This window comes from Pan troglodytes, chromosome 10 (genome assembly GCF_028858775.2).
Source record: "Pan troglodytes isolate AG18354 chromosome 10, NHGRI_mPanTro3-v2.0_pri, whole genome shotgun sequence".
Lineage (NCBI taxonomy): Eukaryota > Metazoa > Chordata > Mammalia > Primates > Hominidae > Pan > Pan troglodytes.
Window position 1 is genome coordinate 21,496,744 of NC_072408.2, and position 17,732 is coordinate 21,514,475.

Sequence of the window (17,732 nt, forward strand, 5' to 3'; positions counted from 1 at the left end):
TTACTACAAACTTAGTAACAAAACAATACACATTTATAATCTCACAGCTTTTGTGGGTCAGGAGTTTGGGCCATAGGTGTATCTTCTGCTCAGGGTCTCAGAGGCTGCAATCAAGGTGTTACCTGGGTTGTATTTTCATCTGGGGGCTTGGTTGGAGAAAAATCTAAATTCATTCAGTTTGTTGGTAGCTTTTATTTCCTCAGGACTATATGACTGAGGGACCAGACTTTTTTTTTTTTTTTTTTTTTGCTCCTGGTTGTCTGGAGCCTGCTCTCAGGTCCTAGAGGTCACCCAAAGAACCTACAGGCCACTTGTGGTAACCTTCCATATGGGCTTATTCAACATGGCTGCTTTCTTCATCAAGCAAGCAAGGAAAAGTTCTCTCCTCAGGGAGGATCCAGCTTCTTTTCAAAGGGCTTTTACCAGATTAAGTCAGGTCCACCCAAGATAATATCTCTTTTGGTTAACCCCAAATCAGTTTATTTGGTTCTTTATTACATCTGCAAAATTCTTGGCTAAAAGCAAGTTACAGGTTCTGCCCTCACTCAAGAGAAGCGGATTATAGAGACTGTGATCACCAGAAGGTGAGGATCATGGAGGTCATTTTCCTATTCTCAAGAGTTGTTTCTTAAGTTTTTCCAAATTTGCCTATTTAACACCTCATTCAACTTCTCTGCAAGTTTGAGGACAATAATAAAAATGATCAGGTTGTTGTTGATTCATCTTCTCTCTTAATGGGAGGGTGGGGAGTACTGATAGAAACTGTTCAAGCTGAACTATGTATTAGTACTACTCCTACAAGTACTACTATTACTACTACTCTTAGATAATATTTATTGGGCCATCACTATATATCCAGTATTACTCCAAGTATTTTACCAGAATTTAGTCTTCATAATAACCTTAAGAGATCAGGGATATATATAATTTTTTTTTTTTTTTGAGACGAAGTCTCTCACTTTGTTACCCGGACTGGAGTGCAGTGGTGCGATCTCGGCTCACTGCAACCTCCACCTCCCAGGTTCAAGTGATTCTCCTGCCTCAGCCTCCCGAGTAGCTGGGATTACAGGCGCCTGCCACTACGCCCAGCTATTTTTTTGTATTTTTTGTAGAGATGGGGTTTCACCATGTTGGCCAGGCTGGTCTTGAACTCCTGACCTTATGATTTGCCGGCCTCAGCCTCCCACAGTGCTGGGATTACAGGTGTGAGCCACTGCGCCTAGCCATATTTTTTTTATTTTTATTTTGGAGACTATCTCACTCTATTACCCAGGTTGGAGTGCAGTGGCCCAGTCTCCCCTCACTGCAACCTCCACGTCCCAGACTCAAGCGATCCTCCCACCTCAGCCTCTCAAGTAGCTGAGACCACAGGCATGCACCACCACACTGGGCTAATTTTTATATTAATTAATTAATTAATTAATTTTTGATTCCGAGTCTCACTCTGTTGCTCAGACTTGAGTGCAGTGGCGCCATCTTGGCTCACTGAAACCTCTGCCTCCTAGGTTCAAGCGATTCTCCTGCCTCAGCCTCCCGAGTAGCTGGGATAACAGGCATGCACCACCACACCTGGCTAACTTTTGTATTTTTAGTAGAGACGGTGTTTCACCATGTTGGCCAGGCTGGTCTTGAACGCCTGACCTCAAGTGATCCGCCCACCTTGGCCTCCCAAAGTTCTGGGATCACAGGCATGAGCCACTGCACCCAGCCTAATTTTTGTATTTTTTGTAGAGACTGGTTTTGCCATGTTGTCCAGGCTGGTCTGGAACTTCTAGGCTCAAGTGATTCACCTGCCTCTGCCTCCCAAAGTGCTGGGATTACAGGCATGAGCTGTGCTTGCTCAGGAGGGCTATTTTTATCATCCCCATTTTATAGACTGGGAAACATTTGCGTAGAGAATTTCAGGACACTAAACAAGTAAGAAGTAGAGCCAAGGTTTCAATTCAGGTAGTAAGCCTTCAGAACCTGAAAGCACTAGATTAAGCTTCCTGTTTTATTATTTTGTACTCAGAAACTTCAGTTTTCCATTTCAATGGCTTTTCGGAGTTTATGCTGTTTTTCTTTTTTTTTTCTTTGATATGGAGTTTTGCCCTTGTTGCCCAGACTGGAGTGCCATGGCATGATCACAGCTCACTGTAACCTCTGCCTCCTGGGTTCAAGCAAATCTCCTGCCTCAGCCTCCCAAGTAGCTGGGATTACAGGCGTGGGACCAATTTTATATTTTTAGTAGAGATGGGGTTTCAACATGTTGGTCAGGATGGTCTCGAACTCCTGACCTCAGGTGGTTCACCTACCTCGGCCTCCCAAAGTGCTGGGATTACAGGTGTGAGCCACCGCGCCTGGCCTATGCTGTTTTTAAAAAGTTCTGTTTTCTTTGTTCAGTTGCTACAACTGAAATGTATTGGTTTATATTTATTATTTTAGTTTAGGTTTTTTTTTTTCTTTTTTTGTGAGACAGGTTCTATGATCCTACTTTACTCTAGCACTTTTTCCTAGGAAAATTATATTTAGCCTGTATCATTTTAGCCTAAATATACCAATAAAAACATAATGGTAGATAAAATATGAAAATCCTTTTGTACTAACTGGTAAGTAGCTGCCCCATCCTACCACACCCTTCATACCACCAACTCAGGCTCAGTCCCCAGCTGAAGAGCCTCTGGACCTCTTCAAGATCCTACAACTAAAGAATTAACACCTGACAAAATAGGGTGGGGGGAGGGAAGTCTTCAAGCCTGCTTCCATTCTGATTGGTCAGTGATATAGGGATTGATAAATATTTTAAATGTGGTCCTACCTAGAAGTCTTAAGTTCAGCTTTTTTCATTCTTCATTGTTTTTGTATTTTCTGTTATTTTCTAACTTGAATACTTTCTTTTGTACCTAGTCTGACAGCCTAGGTACAAAGTTCTACATCATAAGTCAGGTCAAGTATCACTTCCTCTGTGAAGTTTTCCCATATAGTATGAGGAAGATTTAGGTTCTCTCATTTTAGAATTTTTTTATGCTTAAGACATACCACCAAAATATAAATGATCTCATAATGTTTATCTGTATTTACAACTCTTTCCCCATGAGAAGCAGTGTCATTTCCTTTGGGCATCCCCAGTGCCCAGAATAGTTTGTGAGACATTATAAATATTGTATTCATTGAACAAATCAATGAATAGTTGATTAGGTCAACCAGCGGGTTGCATGGCTGAAGAGACTGTAACTGTGGTTGAGGATATTTGAGGAGATTCGAATCCAATAAAATTGTCTAGTTGGAGTCTTCAGGAGGCAAGTCTTGAATATGAGCATATCTAAGAAAACTGATAAATCTGTGGTTATGCTGAATTATTTTTCCATTTGCTATTAGCATAGATAATCAAGAATAGACTATCATAGGCCAGGCATGGTGGCTCATGCCTGTAATCCCAGCACTTTGGGAGGCTGACGTGGGCAGATTACCTGAGGCCAGGAGTTCGAGACCAGCCTGGCCAATATAGCAAAACCCCATCTCTACTGAAAATACAAAAAATTAGCCGGACGTGGTAGAGTGTGCCTGTAGTCCCAGCTACTCAGGAAGCTGAGGCAGGAAAATCGCTGAACCTGGGAGGCAGAGGTTGCAGTGAGCTGAGATCGTGCTACTGCACTCCAGCCTGGGCAACAGGGCAAGACTGTCTTAAAAAAAAAAAAAAAAAAGAAGGCCAGATGTGGTGGCTCATGCCTTTAATCCCAGCACTTTGGGAGGCTGAGGCGGGTGGATCATGAGGTCAGGAGTTTGAGACCAGTCTGGCCAAGATGGTGAAATCCTGTCTCTACTAAAAACACAAAAATTAGCCAGGCGCGGTGCTGGACGCCTGTAATTTCAGCTACTCAGGAGGCTGAGGCAGGAGAATTGCTTGAACCCGGGATGTGGTGGTTGCAGTGAGCTGAGATCACGCCACTGCACTGTAGCCTGGGCAACAGAGCAAGACTCTGTCTCAAAAAAAAAAAAAAAGAATAGACTATTATAAAAATGATTCTTTTTTATATGCTTACAGAAGACATAAAAAGAGAAACATAATGGGCTCTAGTATTCCAATCCAATTTCTCTTATTATGGAGTGTAACATTTAATATCAATATTTCTAATTTTCTGAGCATCTACTTATAATTGAGCACTGATGTACTATGAAAATTATAATAAATAAATTATAATTGAGCATCTATAATTTATTGAGTATATGCTAGGGACTGTGCTAATGATGTTACAACATTTAGCGATTAAACAATGCAAATTTGATTGTGTTATATCCTGACTTAAAACCTTTTAAATGATTCCTCATTGCTGTCCCAATAAGGTCCAACTTTTAGGCAAAAAATTAATTAAATCATTTATCATGATAGAGATGACCTCTTCTAGGAAGGCTTTTCTAATTCTCTAGGTCTGGATTAGGTGATATTTCTTTTTTTTTTCTTTTTTTCTTTTCGAGATGGAGTCTCACTCTGTTGCCCAGGCTGGAGTGCAGTGGTGTGATCTTGGCTCACTGCAACCTCTGCCTCCCGGGTTCAAGCGATTCTCCTGCTTCAGCCTCCCGAGTAGCTAGGACTACAGGCGCGTGCCACCACGACTAGCTAATTTTTTTTTTTTTGTATTTTTAGTGGAGGCGGGGTTTCACCATGTTACCCAGGATGGTCTCGATCTCCTGACCTCATGGTCTGCCCGCCTCGGCCTCCCAAAGTGCTGGGATTACAGGCGTGAGCCAGTGCACCCGGCCCTAGGTGATATTTCTAAAGGCCACCTTATATTTTAAGTAAATTGAATGGTTCCAGTTATAAAAATAAGTATTAACAACCCTATTCTAATTTCTTATTAGTTACAAAAATTTCTTGTTCAGTTTTCTGTCTTCTTCACTAGAGTACAGATTTCTTGAGGACAGGCACCTAACAGATCTACAACACAGTGATTGCTAAATGAATACTGAACCAATACATTCATATAATGAGAAGTTACATAAAAAAACAATAACCACACGGTACCATCTAATATTATTTTCAGGCTATTCTTGCCTTGCAAAACATATGTACTTTTATTCTTTTTTTTTTTTTTTTTTTTTTGAGAAGGGGTCTTGCTCTGTAGCCCAGGCTGGAGTGCAGTGGTGAGATCTTCGCTCACTGCAATCTCGGCCTCCCAGGTCCCAGTTCAAGCAACTCTCCTGCCTCAGCCTCCTGAGTAGTTGGGATTACAGGCACGCACCACCATGCCTAGCTAATTTTTGTAATTTTAGTAGACACGGGGTTTCACTATGTTGGCCAGGCTGGTCTTGATCTCCTGACCTCAGGTGATCCACCCCCTCTCAGACTTCCAAAGTGCTGGGATTACAGGCCTGAGCCACGGCACCTGGCCAAAACATATGTACATTTATTCTATCATTTAGTGCTTCCAACCTAGTTCAACTATAGTCATGATTGCCATTATACAGGTGAGAAAACTGAGTAACACACTTATTCCGAGGAACCGGCAAGGAAGCTGCAGTAGTTGAACTTGAACCCAGATCTCTTAACCAGTAAGGTAGTGACTTGTCCACTACCTCCTGTGGAATTCATTAAAGGCCGACTCCCAGCATGAAATTGAATAAATGGGATGAATACAACTTCTGGTGAGAGAGTATGATAAAAAGTGCTCGCTCTGTTACCGAGCAACTGAAAGAAAGTATGTTTTTTTTCATTCCTTCATTATTAATACAATTCAAAGTACATTCTGTGAATTTAAAACATAAATGATGAATAAATCAACATACTCCTTGCTTTTATGAAAATCTTTTCCTCTGCTCTTTAAACTCTCACCTACCTCCTTTCTTCTTTCTTTTCTAAGCCACATAGAGGGCGCTCACAAAGTGCTACTTATTGATTGAGGAAGATCCACTCAAAAAACACACCTCACACCGCAACTGAGAGACGCAGCGCCACCACCTCGGGCTTCCTTCTCTTTTCCACGCAGGAGGCGGGGCCAATGTCCCTCATTCAAATAAAAAAACCAGAATTTGCATGGGGAATGGCTAGTCCTTGAGCTTATTGGCTGATAGCACAGTGGGCGGGGTACATATCACGACCCCCGGAGCCCCGCCCATATTAATTTGCATAACGGCCCCGGCGCGTGCAAGGGAGAAGCGGGTTTGTTTTTGAATCTGCGGAGGCGGCGGCGGTGGCGGCGGCGGTGGCGGCGGTGGCAGCGGCGGCGCGGCGACTGAAGCGCGCGAAAAGCTGAGGCGGCAACGTCGGGGACGGCTGCGCGGGACGGCTCTGTAGGAAGGAACTTGGTTCCCCCTCCCTCAGCTTCCGCCCCAAAAGGTATATGTGAATCCCAGGGGCTGTTAAAACCACATTTTCTTAAATTACTATTGTATTTCTGAAGAGTCAAGACCGCATTATGGCGGCTGCGGGAGTTCTGTCTGCGCCTGCGCGGTTGCGGAGCTGCGGGCGGCGCTGCATGGGAGCACGTGATCTTGCGGGGTCGGGCTCTAGCTGCAGTTGTGCAGCTGGCGGGGCGGTGGCTGCGCAAGCGCAATATTCATTTTCAAGATCTAATGTTCTTGTTGGACGCCATTTGGGTTCTAGATTTAATTTTCCTCGTTCTTGAGGGGTTTCTTTGTGTTAACCTTAAATTCTCACAATTTTCAAGAAAAACATTACTCTAATGTTGTACTCCTGGACCGACCTCAAGCTCTTCTCTGTTTTTTCGATTTTTTGAAAAATTGTGGACTTAATTTTCTGTAAAAATGATTTTCATTTGTGGTTCTTGATTATAATTTCAGTTTTAAAGTATTACTGGATTCAGGTTTATATTTACGGTGGTAAAGATCAGCACCTAGTGGTGTTCTCACGGGAAGTGCATTTATTTGAACTGCATATTTGCAAATACATTTTTAACCCTATTTTTACCTGTTCTGTTATGGATGTGTGGAATGTTTACAAAACAGAAACAATTTTAGTTTTGGGAATATTGGGGGAACGGGAATAGTGGAAGAAATTACAGTATAATCGAAAATGAAATCTCAATCTGAGGATTATTTTGGTTTTAAATGTTTGATCCTAAGTAAATAAAGTTTTAATTTTAATCAGTTTGTATGTTTCTGGGCATTTGAATTTTACATGTTTTAAGTTCCTTAGGTGACTTGTTCATTACTGCTTCAGCTAGATTATTGTTACTTTTGAAATTAATCAACTCATTTTCTTAGCATTTTTGTTTGCTATGATATGTAAGCTATAACATTTATTTGGTAAATTTTTCTGATGAAGAATTCTAGAAAGAACATCCATTACCCTGAGGCCTCTTTGAAGAAAGTGGACCATTAATAAAAAAAAAATCTGTTTTTTTCTTTTAAACACTGTACTGTATGCATGTGTGTAAGATACAGTTGTGTTTGATTTTTTAATTGTAAGTGTGCTCCTGGTTTTATTAATAGTTTTTTAGGGAAGGTAATTATAAATATGCTACTGATTAGTTTAAAATGGTAGTGTCAACTATAGTTAAATCTTATGTAACACAATTGGGGGAAGTTATATAAGATTTGATATGATTCTCCCGTTGTGCAAATTCTTTCTTACTAAGCAAAGAAACTTGCAAATGTTTTCCATAGACTTCATTTGTGGTTCATATATACAACAACTGGTTTCTTGGTTGGTTATAACTCTTTAAGTTTGAATCAGTCTACTGTCAAATGAAGACGTGCCTCTTGCTTTATAATCTCGGTTAATTTAGGGAAATTTTTATTCCCTAAAACAAATACCATTAGTAAATATTACCTAGATGTAATTGAAAGTAATACTTTTGGTTGGTGGATTTTTAAATGACGTCACATATGAGATAGAATGGAGGTAGGAAAGATTCTTCTTTTTTTCTCAAGAGAATATTTGACCTGATGTAATTCTTGGATCTCTGAGGTCTTCTACACAGAAGTATATTTAGAGAGCAGTTGTGTAATTTTCTCCCTTTTATGTTTCTGGAGTGGTTACCTAGCAGCCCCTTTCTACCACATGCTATTTCAGGCATTTTCGAGTTGAACATACACATAAATATTTCGGTTAACAAAAGAACTTTGATCTTTGATCTTAGGGCATGGTACACTTTACATTTCCAGAAAAATGAAATACTTTGGTGTATATATTTAAGCGTATGTTTTCATTTGAATATACAGATGATTGCTTTTTAGGTTAATATTGAAGGTAGTAAGAGGTATTTGAAAATGCTCTTGAATATGAAGAACATATTTATTGATGGGACGATTTTGCTGTCATGTTTCTTACAAGGCAGATATAATCATGTAAACTTAATAAGATTAATTAATTGCCTGAACACCAACTATTTGTTTATTAGTACTTTGTCAATAACAAGTATATTTTAAAATTTTAGTTTGGTGGTTATGATGCCACAAAATTTTGACACATATCCAACATATATAAATATTAAGACTAGGTTACTCCAGGAATGAATACCAAGTTACTGAAGTTATTTAAAATCTTTGTAGTTTTGTAAATTTAAAAATTTATATGTAGTTTAGAAAAGACAGGTTTGAGTTCTTAAACAATTAGAACTATTTTTTCTTTAAATTAGGTTTTGCATATGTGATAAATGTATTTAAATATTTTTAAACTTATTCATTATAGAACATTTGGAAAATGTTGAAAATTAATTAACAATGCTTAGAAATAACCACTCTAAAGGTATTGGTGATTTGTGACTTCACTTTTCCATGATTGAGCAATCTATAAATGTTTATTAATTAGTTTTTCATTGGTACCATAATTTCATTTCTACTCTTTTAATGTTATGAGTATTTTCCCATTTCATTATTCTTCTAAAATATATCTTTAAATGGTTGCATGATACTTTATTATAATATCCCACATGATCAAATGTTCTTTTTAAACACATTTTTAAATGGTTACATATTATTGTTATCTCTAAGAAGAATTTACTGTGATTTATTAAACCTTTCATTTTTTGTTTCCTGTTTTGCTTATTGCTCATTTCTCTATTAAAAATAATGCTACAGTGAACGTTCTTGTACTATACCTCAGAATATTTCTTTGAAATTACTTTCAAAGGACTTTTAAAGTAATTTGCAAAATTGATAAAAACTTTTTTTTGAAAAGCATTTTTTATCATATTCAATACCACCATCAATTAGATGGGTGAAAAATAGTAGCTCATTAACTTTTTTTGATAACTAGTGAAGTTGAATTTGTTATTGTTTTATATATGCATTTTTTTCATTTTCTGTGAATTAGCTGTTTGACTTTTTGTGTATTTTTCTATGATGAGTGTTACTGTTTTTCTTATTAGTTAGTAACAGCTACTTATGGCTTTGGGGTCCTTAGCTTTTAATATTTGTCACAGTAATTTTAAAATTACCTTTTAAGTGGTTTATGATTGTATATGTTAAGAAGTTTTGCATTTTTATGTAGTAAAATGTACTGCCCCCCCTTTTTTTTTTTGAGATAGGATCTTGCTCTGCTGCGCATGCTAAAGTGCAGTGGCAGTGATCTCTGCCCACTGCAGCCTCGACCTCCCAGGCTCAAGCAATTCTCCCACCACTGGAGTAACTGAGACTACTGGTGAAGGATATCACACCCCGCTAATTTTTTCTTTTTTTTTTTTAATAAACAAAGTCTCATTATGTTGCCCAGGCTGGTCTTGAACTCCAGGGGTCAAGAGAGTTTCCCACTTCAGCCTCCCAAAGTGCTGAGATTACAAGCATGAGCCACCATGTCCAGCCTGTACTGCCTTTCCTTTTTCCTTTATGATTTCTACAGCACTTGTCTGCCCAGAAAATATTACCTGTTGTAAGGTGAATTGTATGTTTATATTGTATTTTATTTTTTTATTATTGTTTTTTGAGGTGAAGTCTAGCTCTGTCTCACAGGCTGGAGTGCAGTGGTGTGATTTCGGCTCACTGTAACCACTTCTTGGGTTCCAGCGATTCTCCTGCCTGAGCCTCCCAAGTAGCGGATTACAGGCGTGCACCACCATGCCCTGCTTTTAGTAGAGACGGGGTTTCCCCGTGTTGGCCAGGCTCGTCTTGAACTCCTGACCTGAGGTGATCTGCCTGCCTTGGCCCCCACAGTGCTAGAATTACAGGTGTGAACCACCGTGCACAGCCTTGTTCATGTGTTTTGTTAATTTTTTACTAGAACTTTTTCTGGAAGTTTTAATAAACTTAAAAAATACTTTTACATCTATGTGGACATATCTGTGTTTTGACATATTGTGTGTTAAGATAAGTTGCTAGTTTCCATTTTTTTCCAGATATCTAGTTTCCATAGACTTGATCCATTTCTTATTGCTTTGGTTGCTAACTTATGAGGTAGATTTGAGCAAACAATTCTGATTCATATACTAGGTATATTTAACCTGGGGTCCATTGTCCTCTAGGGGTTCCACCGATCCCTTGATATACACAATTTTATGTAAGTCTGCATATGTTCATTTTTTTTTTTTTTTTGAGATGGAGTTTCGCCCTTGTTGCCCAGGCTGGAGTGCAATGGCACGATCTCAGCTCACCGCAACCTCTGCCTCCCAGGTTCAAATGATTCTCCTGCCTCAGCCTCCTGAGTAGCTGGGATTACAGGAATGTGCCACTATGCCCGGCTAATTTTGTATTTTTAGTAGAGACGAGGTTTCTCCATATTGGTCAGGCTGGCTCGAACTTCCTACCTCCGGTGATCCGTCTGCCTCGGCCTACCAAAGTGCTGGGAGTACAGGTGTGAGCCACTGCGCCTGGCCTCCTATGTGCATTTTTCTGGGGAAAAAGTGATAGCTTTCATTAGCTTCTCAAAAGAATATATGATATAAAGTTTAAACAGAGGTTGACAATGACTGTATCTGGGCCTTATTCTTAGAGCATTATTGCATTGTTTTATTTGCTGTAGGACAGTACACAATTTAAATATGTGTTTGTAGTGCTATATCCTATATAAAATCCAATACCCACTCACAATTCTATTTTACAATTTTCATAGCTAATTTTGACTGTTTTTGCAGATCAACTTTAGGTTCATTTGGTTAATTAAGAAAAAAAAGCCAGCTAATGGTTTTGGTTACAATTCCATTAAATTTACATTGGGTGAATTTATAACCTTATACTATTTTTTTTAATTCATCGGTATTACACACTTCCTGTAGACTACCAAAAAGCACTATTTCCTAGGAACTCTGGGAGAATTTGTGGTATCTGTGACTTTTCAGGAGGATGTTTTCTTGGTGCAGCTATAATTTTAGTAGGGATGAATTAGGAGACAATATAAGGTTATATTTCTGTTTTCAATCTGGTTTAGGACATGATGACATAAAAGTAGTATCAGTATGAAGTTAGATGTGGGAAAAATAAGTCGCAAAATAAAGTATTGTACAATATTCGAAATCAAAATCCTTTTTTGTTAAACACAGACAATTTTTTTTTTTTTTGATGGAGGAATTTGAAAAGGTACCTTACTCCTTTTCTGGCCAGGGTGAGGCTTAATCTCATAATAAAGATAAAAATTTTTTATTTTAGTTTCCTTGGTATCATTAAATTATTATATTTTCTGATAAGGATGTTTCCCTAATTATTAGAATAAATTTATTTTCCATTAAATCTCTTTTTTATGCTGATTGCATTGAAAAAGATTATCTTGATTAATAAGGATGTATTTCAGCTGTAATTCTACTTTATATCTTTTAAATAATTGATTCAGGAGTCAGTTTATTGCCAAAATAACATTTTTATTGAACTAAACTTGTAAATTAGTGGAGGAATGAAAAGAAGAAATCACGGAAATATAGAACTCAAATGATAAACTATTATTGGCTTTATGAAAATAAATCTAGAAAATGGATATAAAATATTAAGATATTATTGGCCTTTCTTAAGCAGTTTATCTTTTTTAATGAAAAATCCCTGACTTTGGGTCTTTTTCAAGCAACACTGCTTATAACAGCTTAGATATTTTACTTTTTTGTGAAAGTTGAGAACTTTTTCTAGTTCTGGTTTATTATTATACTTGGTTTCTAGACTATAACAGATGAGGAGTAAAAAATTAGAAGTGCTACTTGAGAAATGCATTTTGGTAGGGGCAAGAAATGATGTCCAGCATCATGATAGTAAAGGAGGGTTATATTTCTACTGTTAGAAGCAATAATTTATAAACTTAGTTATGAGGCTATTTAGTTTGGGAATCAGTATTCCCAGAGCTGAATCAGTAGTTATAGGAATGTTCATTATTAATTGATGATTTTATTAATGATTCTGAATCAGAGAATATTGTTATATTTAACCTATTTCAGAAGGGAAATGAGCGTGTGATTTAGTTTAGAAGGATTTCTATTATAATTTTTTCTTTTAGGTTTTGAGGCCTATGGAAAATTTATGCATTGGCTGCATACCTTGTTTTTCAAGGGAGTCACATGTATAAAGAAGCTTGAGAATAAAGTTCTTGCCTTTTGAGTTTCTAACAGTTGTGGGGCATATTATTGATTGAAAAATTAGGTGATGTTTTAGCATTATTTAAACAGATTACCTTAATGTCATTAATTAGCTTCAGAGACCATAGTCCTTGTCACTTTCCTAGAGTACTTAGAAATTACCTATCCTTTAGTGGAACTCTCTTTTAAACTTCTTGCTTGTTTGACCTTATATTTTATTAGAGAGACCAAGAGTATTTAAACATTACTTTGCCATGTTCTTTCTCAGATTGTCCTGCCATCCACAGAGTAAATCAGGGGCTCCTCCAGGCATTTTAATTTGTTGAAAACAAAGAAAATTAAACTTTTTATAGATGATTCAGCTTGCATGGTGGAAACCATTTTGTATTGGAGACAGAGAGTGAGTGCTGGGGAGCACTTTCAGTTAAGAATAAGTAGATCAGGGCTACTAGTGCTTGTTTATATGGTGTGAATGTTTCAATTTTCAATTTCGATCATTTGGAGTTTAGAATCTTTAAGAGGATGACTCAGGTACCTCAGCCACTTTTCAAAACCAAAAAAAAAAAAAAAAATCCATAGGCCTAAGGGAACAGTTATACCTTCCTGAGAGTCTTTATAGTTGGACCTATATGAATATGAGAATCTGGGAAATGAAGATGACTTATTAACTTTGCCATCAGAAATATGCACTTATTCATGTCTGCAGTTTTCCATTGCTCAGAATATTATAAGAAACATTTTGTGTTCTTTTATATCCAATAACTGGTAGTAACTAGCTGTATTTGGGAGAGAGGACCCCTTTGTATGATGGTGATGTGACGTAGTAATGCCATAATGTCTTACTATATATGATCCGTTCTCCCTTTCTTTGTTGTTTGTATAGCCCTATGCTACTTTGGGGAAGTATTATCTGGTTTGATACCTAGAAATTATGTGTCCATCACTCTTGGCATTCTAATAATTTAACATTCTAATAAGAAATTTGATTTGTATGTTAGAATAGTTGTCCTCAGAACTGTCAAAGCTGTAAAAGGAACTTTCTTTGGTTCAGTAATTCTCAGTGATAATGCCTACCATTTTGTAAAAGGATAAAGCTAAAAGATGGAAAGGGAATCTGTTGTTTTGAGGACCAGGAGAAAGAGTTTGATGGAACAATAAAGAATGACTTGACTGCTGCAGCTTATTCCCAGCTAAGGCTTTGGAGCCTTAGATGTATATCTGCCCTGTTACTCTTATTAGATAGAATGTCATAGGAAAAAGCATGTAAGGGAAAAGAGAGACTGCTTTTGAACTCTTTTATTTCCTTTTAGGTGGTAAATGTCAGAAGTGAATTCCATTAGAGTAAAAACTAAGCTGCCACAGTATAGGAGACTCCATTCCTGTTGTTTAAAGATGACACATGTTTTTTTCTCATGTAACCATACAAAGTAAGACTGTTTAGAGTTTATAAGTGGTTTTGCCTTAACATATGGCTTCCATCACTAGGTGAAACATGATTACTCTCTAGTTTTACTAGCTAGAGGCAAGGAAGAAAGAACAATGGGAGTGCATATTCTTTCTTTTGAGAGCATGATATGGAAGTGGCACATAGCACTTTGACTCATGGTTTATGTGTGATCATTTAGTCATTGGGACGTATTTAGCTGGGAAAGGAAGTCTGGGAAATATATCTAGCTGGATAATCATATGCTTAGCTAAAACTAGAGAATTTTATAAAAGAGAAATGGATATTAATGAATAGCATTTTCTGCTATATAAGGAATTGGGAGAAGTGGTCTCAAAGTACTTCATAATTTGGTACTGAAAACTATTTCTCTTTTAAGATTTAGGTTCAGTTATAGTATAACTGTATATTTTCCATTGAAATGGTATTTTGGGGGTTTTGTGTTCATGATTTGTGGTTGGGGTCCCAGTTATTATAAATATTTATATTTGATAGAATTCTTCCCCTCTCTGCTTGCCGTTGAAAACATTATGATTAGTTTTGCAAGAATTAGAATTTCTAATTTTTAAAACTCAGTGTAGTATTTTTGAACTTTACAGGTTAACTTGCTTAATTCAAAAGGACTGTAGATGAATCGAGTGACAATTGTTTGAATAGCTTATGTTTGCATTATTTTATCCAGATTTTTTTTTCTCTGTTTATAACTGTATGTATAAAATATACATTTTCCATGATGGAAAATATGACTTTTTTTTTTTTTAATTGAGACTAGGGTCTCACTCTGTCACTCCAGCTGGAGTGCGGTGGTGTGATCATGGCTCACTATAACCTTGACCTCCTGGGCTCAAGGGATCCTCCTGACTCAGCCTCCTAGGTAGCTTGGACTACAGGCACATGCCACCAAACCCAGCTAATTTTGTGATTTTTTTTTTTTTTTTTTTTTTGTGGAGATGGGGGTCTTGCCTTGTTGCCCAGGCTGGTCTTGAACTCCTGGGCTCAAGCAATCCTCCCCTCTTGGCCTCCCAAAATGTTGGGATTACAGGTGTGAGCCACTGTGCCTGGCCGAAAATGTGACTTCCAAGGGCCTTGTAATATACACAGGTAAAAAGATTGTGGTTGTAAATTCTCTGCATATAGGCAAAACTTACCTGATTAATAAGTAAGTAGTTAAAAGTAGCTTTCTACAGAATATGACAAGTAAAACAATATATATTTTTGTAGGGTACAGAAAGTGGTGAGAGTGTTGGAAGGAGATCAAGGAGATTTTACGGGAGTTGTATTTTAAGGGATGAATTAGACAGATAATGCTAGTAAAGAGAATAAATAGTATGTTCAAAATCTCAGAGCCAGAAAGGAAGGTAGTGTGTTAGGAGAACTCTTAATAGCTCTGTGATACAAATCCTTGGTTTTTGTGAATAAAAGTTATAGTTGCCATGGCACCCACATAATATGCCTATTAAAGCATGTTGTTGCTCTCAACTGGAAATTCTCTAATTTTTCTTTGCTTTACTTCATATATTTTTTAAAGGCATTTATTCCTTTCCACTTTTATATTTATAGTTATTTGTTTTTTGTGTAGTACTTTATAAGTTTCCTGGGGTTAGGAATCATATCTTATTGATATATCTGACAATTTTTTAAGACAAATCCTTTCTAATAAGGTATGATAAGACCACTATTAAAAGTATAAGATTGCTTTCCACCATGCCTTGCTTTCCACCATGCCTCCCTTAATATTCGATAAATACTTGCTTATTGAAAGAATAGAATTCCTTCTTTTTAGGTGGAGGTGAAAAAAAAAAAAGGGAATAAGATATTCTGATTATTTTCTTTTATTTAACTCATTATCCACAGATGTCAGAACTTTTTTTTTTTAATCAAACATGTAATTTACTCAGATGGCAAATACCCACATGATAAATTGTCATGGGAAGATTTGACAGGCACTTTACATATGAAAAATAATAAATAGTTGCTTTTAGGAAAAACAGTTTTCAATGTCATCCATTAAGAACCAGTTGCTTGTTAATAAAAAGTTTCTAAAATATGACTGTGAAGAACCTACGTATGTAAGTTAATAAGGGTTTGAGGAAAAGATGGAATGATATAATTATTTTGTATTTTAGGTTTGTATAATCCTCTTCCCCCACCAAACTTACTTTAAATGATTTAAACATTGAAAGATAAAAATAAATAAATAAATGAAGAAAGAAAAGAAGAACAAAAGAAAAAACAAAGAATTTTCCTAAAATCAGTTAGTTATACAGTGAAGTGGAAAGAACAGTAGTTTTGTATTGGGACCTGGGCAATTAGTGTCTCCTCTCAGTGTTCTTTATCTTTAAAATGTGGTGTTACCACCTACATGGTAGTGTTGTGAGGGTTAAATATGATTAGATATATAAAATGCTTAGCATCTGTGCCTCACACATATCTCTAGCTTTAATCAATTGGTGAATCAATTAGTCAGTCATGAATATTTATTAAGAAGCAACTATGTGCAGGGAGCCCTGCAATACAGGGAGATTTATGAAAATAATATTCTTGATTTCTGGAGCTAGAATTTAAATGCATTTAAAAAGTAACTTGGAAAGGTCGGTTTCATATTACCACTCATTAGTAAGGTAAATAAGCATTTAAGAAAGTAGTTTACTTGTAAAGGTTTGTGATGGAGACCAGTTTTAGGACTGACTCATTAAAAAACAAACGGGTATTTAAAGGAAAAAACGCCACACGATTACTAAATTCACTAAATTTACAGTAAACATCTTCCTGGTGAAAAAGCAGCCATTTTCTCACATTGATTGTCATATCTGCAAGGTTTGGCAGCATTCATCATTGGCAAAGTTAGGGATGAAGGCATTTATTTTGGACACTAATTCCACATAGGATTACTCCTTGCCCTCCTTTAAAAACATCTGCTGGACATGCTTACTCAAAATTGAGACAAAGTATCATTTTTCATCCATAGCCCTTCCTTGAAATCAAGCTCCAGCCTCTTAAGGCACAGATTTGGCCAAAAAGTTTGTTAAATGATTTTCCGATTTGGTATATTTTCATGTTTTCTTTAGCCATTTGATTCACATAGGTCTAATGAGGTGTTGATTTAAAATACAGAAATACATCCCTATTGTGTGCTTAACAAAACTATGTCCATTTGATAGGAAGGTAAGAGTTAACCTCTGTATGGATGTTTTGTGAACTGCTATAATTGACTTATTTATTTATTAGCTTGTCTCCACTACCAGAAACCGCATCATCTGACTTATCTCAATGAGCTTTCATCTGCAGTACCTATAATTGTAGGGTATCTTGGGGTTCTCTGAGATTCCCACATTTGTCAGTATTCCTGGTTTTTTGGGAAATACTGTTCTTTATTCTCTTGAAAGCTTGGAATCTATAAGCTGTGGAAGAGATACTAAATTGATTTCTTGTGAAGATTTAGTAGGCATGATTTCTATATTTAAGATGCAATCCTTGGGAGGCTGAGGCAGGAGAATCGTTTGAATCCGGAAGGCAGAGTTTGCAGTGAGCCAAGATTGCGCCACTACACTCCAGCGTGGGTGACAGAACAAAACTCCATCTCAAAAAAAAGAAAAAAGATGCAATTTTTGTTCCCTGTCATACCTAATTAAAGGAAATTTGTGTTTATTTATTTGTTTGTTTGTTTTTTGAGACATTGTCTTGCTCTGTTGCCCAGGCTGGAATGCAGTGGCATGATCTTGGCTCACTGCAACCTCTACCTCCCAGACTCAGGCAATTCTTGTGCTTCAGCCTTCCGAGTAGCTGGGATTACAGAAATGCACCACCACGCCCTGCTAATTTGTGTATTTTTAGTAGAGACGGGGTTTCACCATGTTGGCCAG

At 37.1% G+C, this 17,732-nt stretch overlaps 1 protein-coding gene across 3 annotated transcripts in view; it reads left to right on the forward strand.

Annotated features, from left to right (window-relative positions):
* Nucleotides 1-5,897: 5,897 nt before the first annotated feature.
* ATF7IP (activating transcription factor 7 interacting protein) overlaps nucleotides 5,898-17,732 on the forward strand; it is a 132,490-nt gene continuing 120,655 nt past the window's right edge. Inside the window, exon 1 of one of the 3 annotated variants that reach the window (XM_063786353.1) lies at nucleotides 5,898-6,313. The gene's annotated coding sequence lies outside the window, so the exon portion shown is untranslated. Of the gene's footprint in view, nucleotides 6,314-7,847; nucleotides 7,943-17,732 lie in introns of those variants that run through there. The other 2 variants (XM_063786361.1, XM_063786359.1) reach the window with 2 other exon arrangements.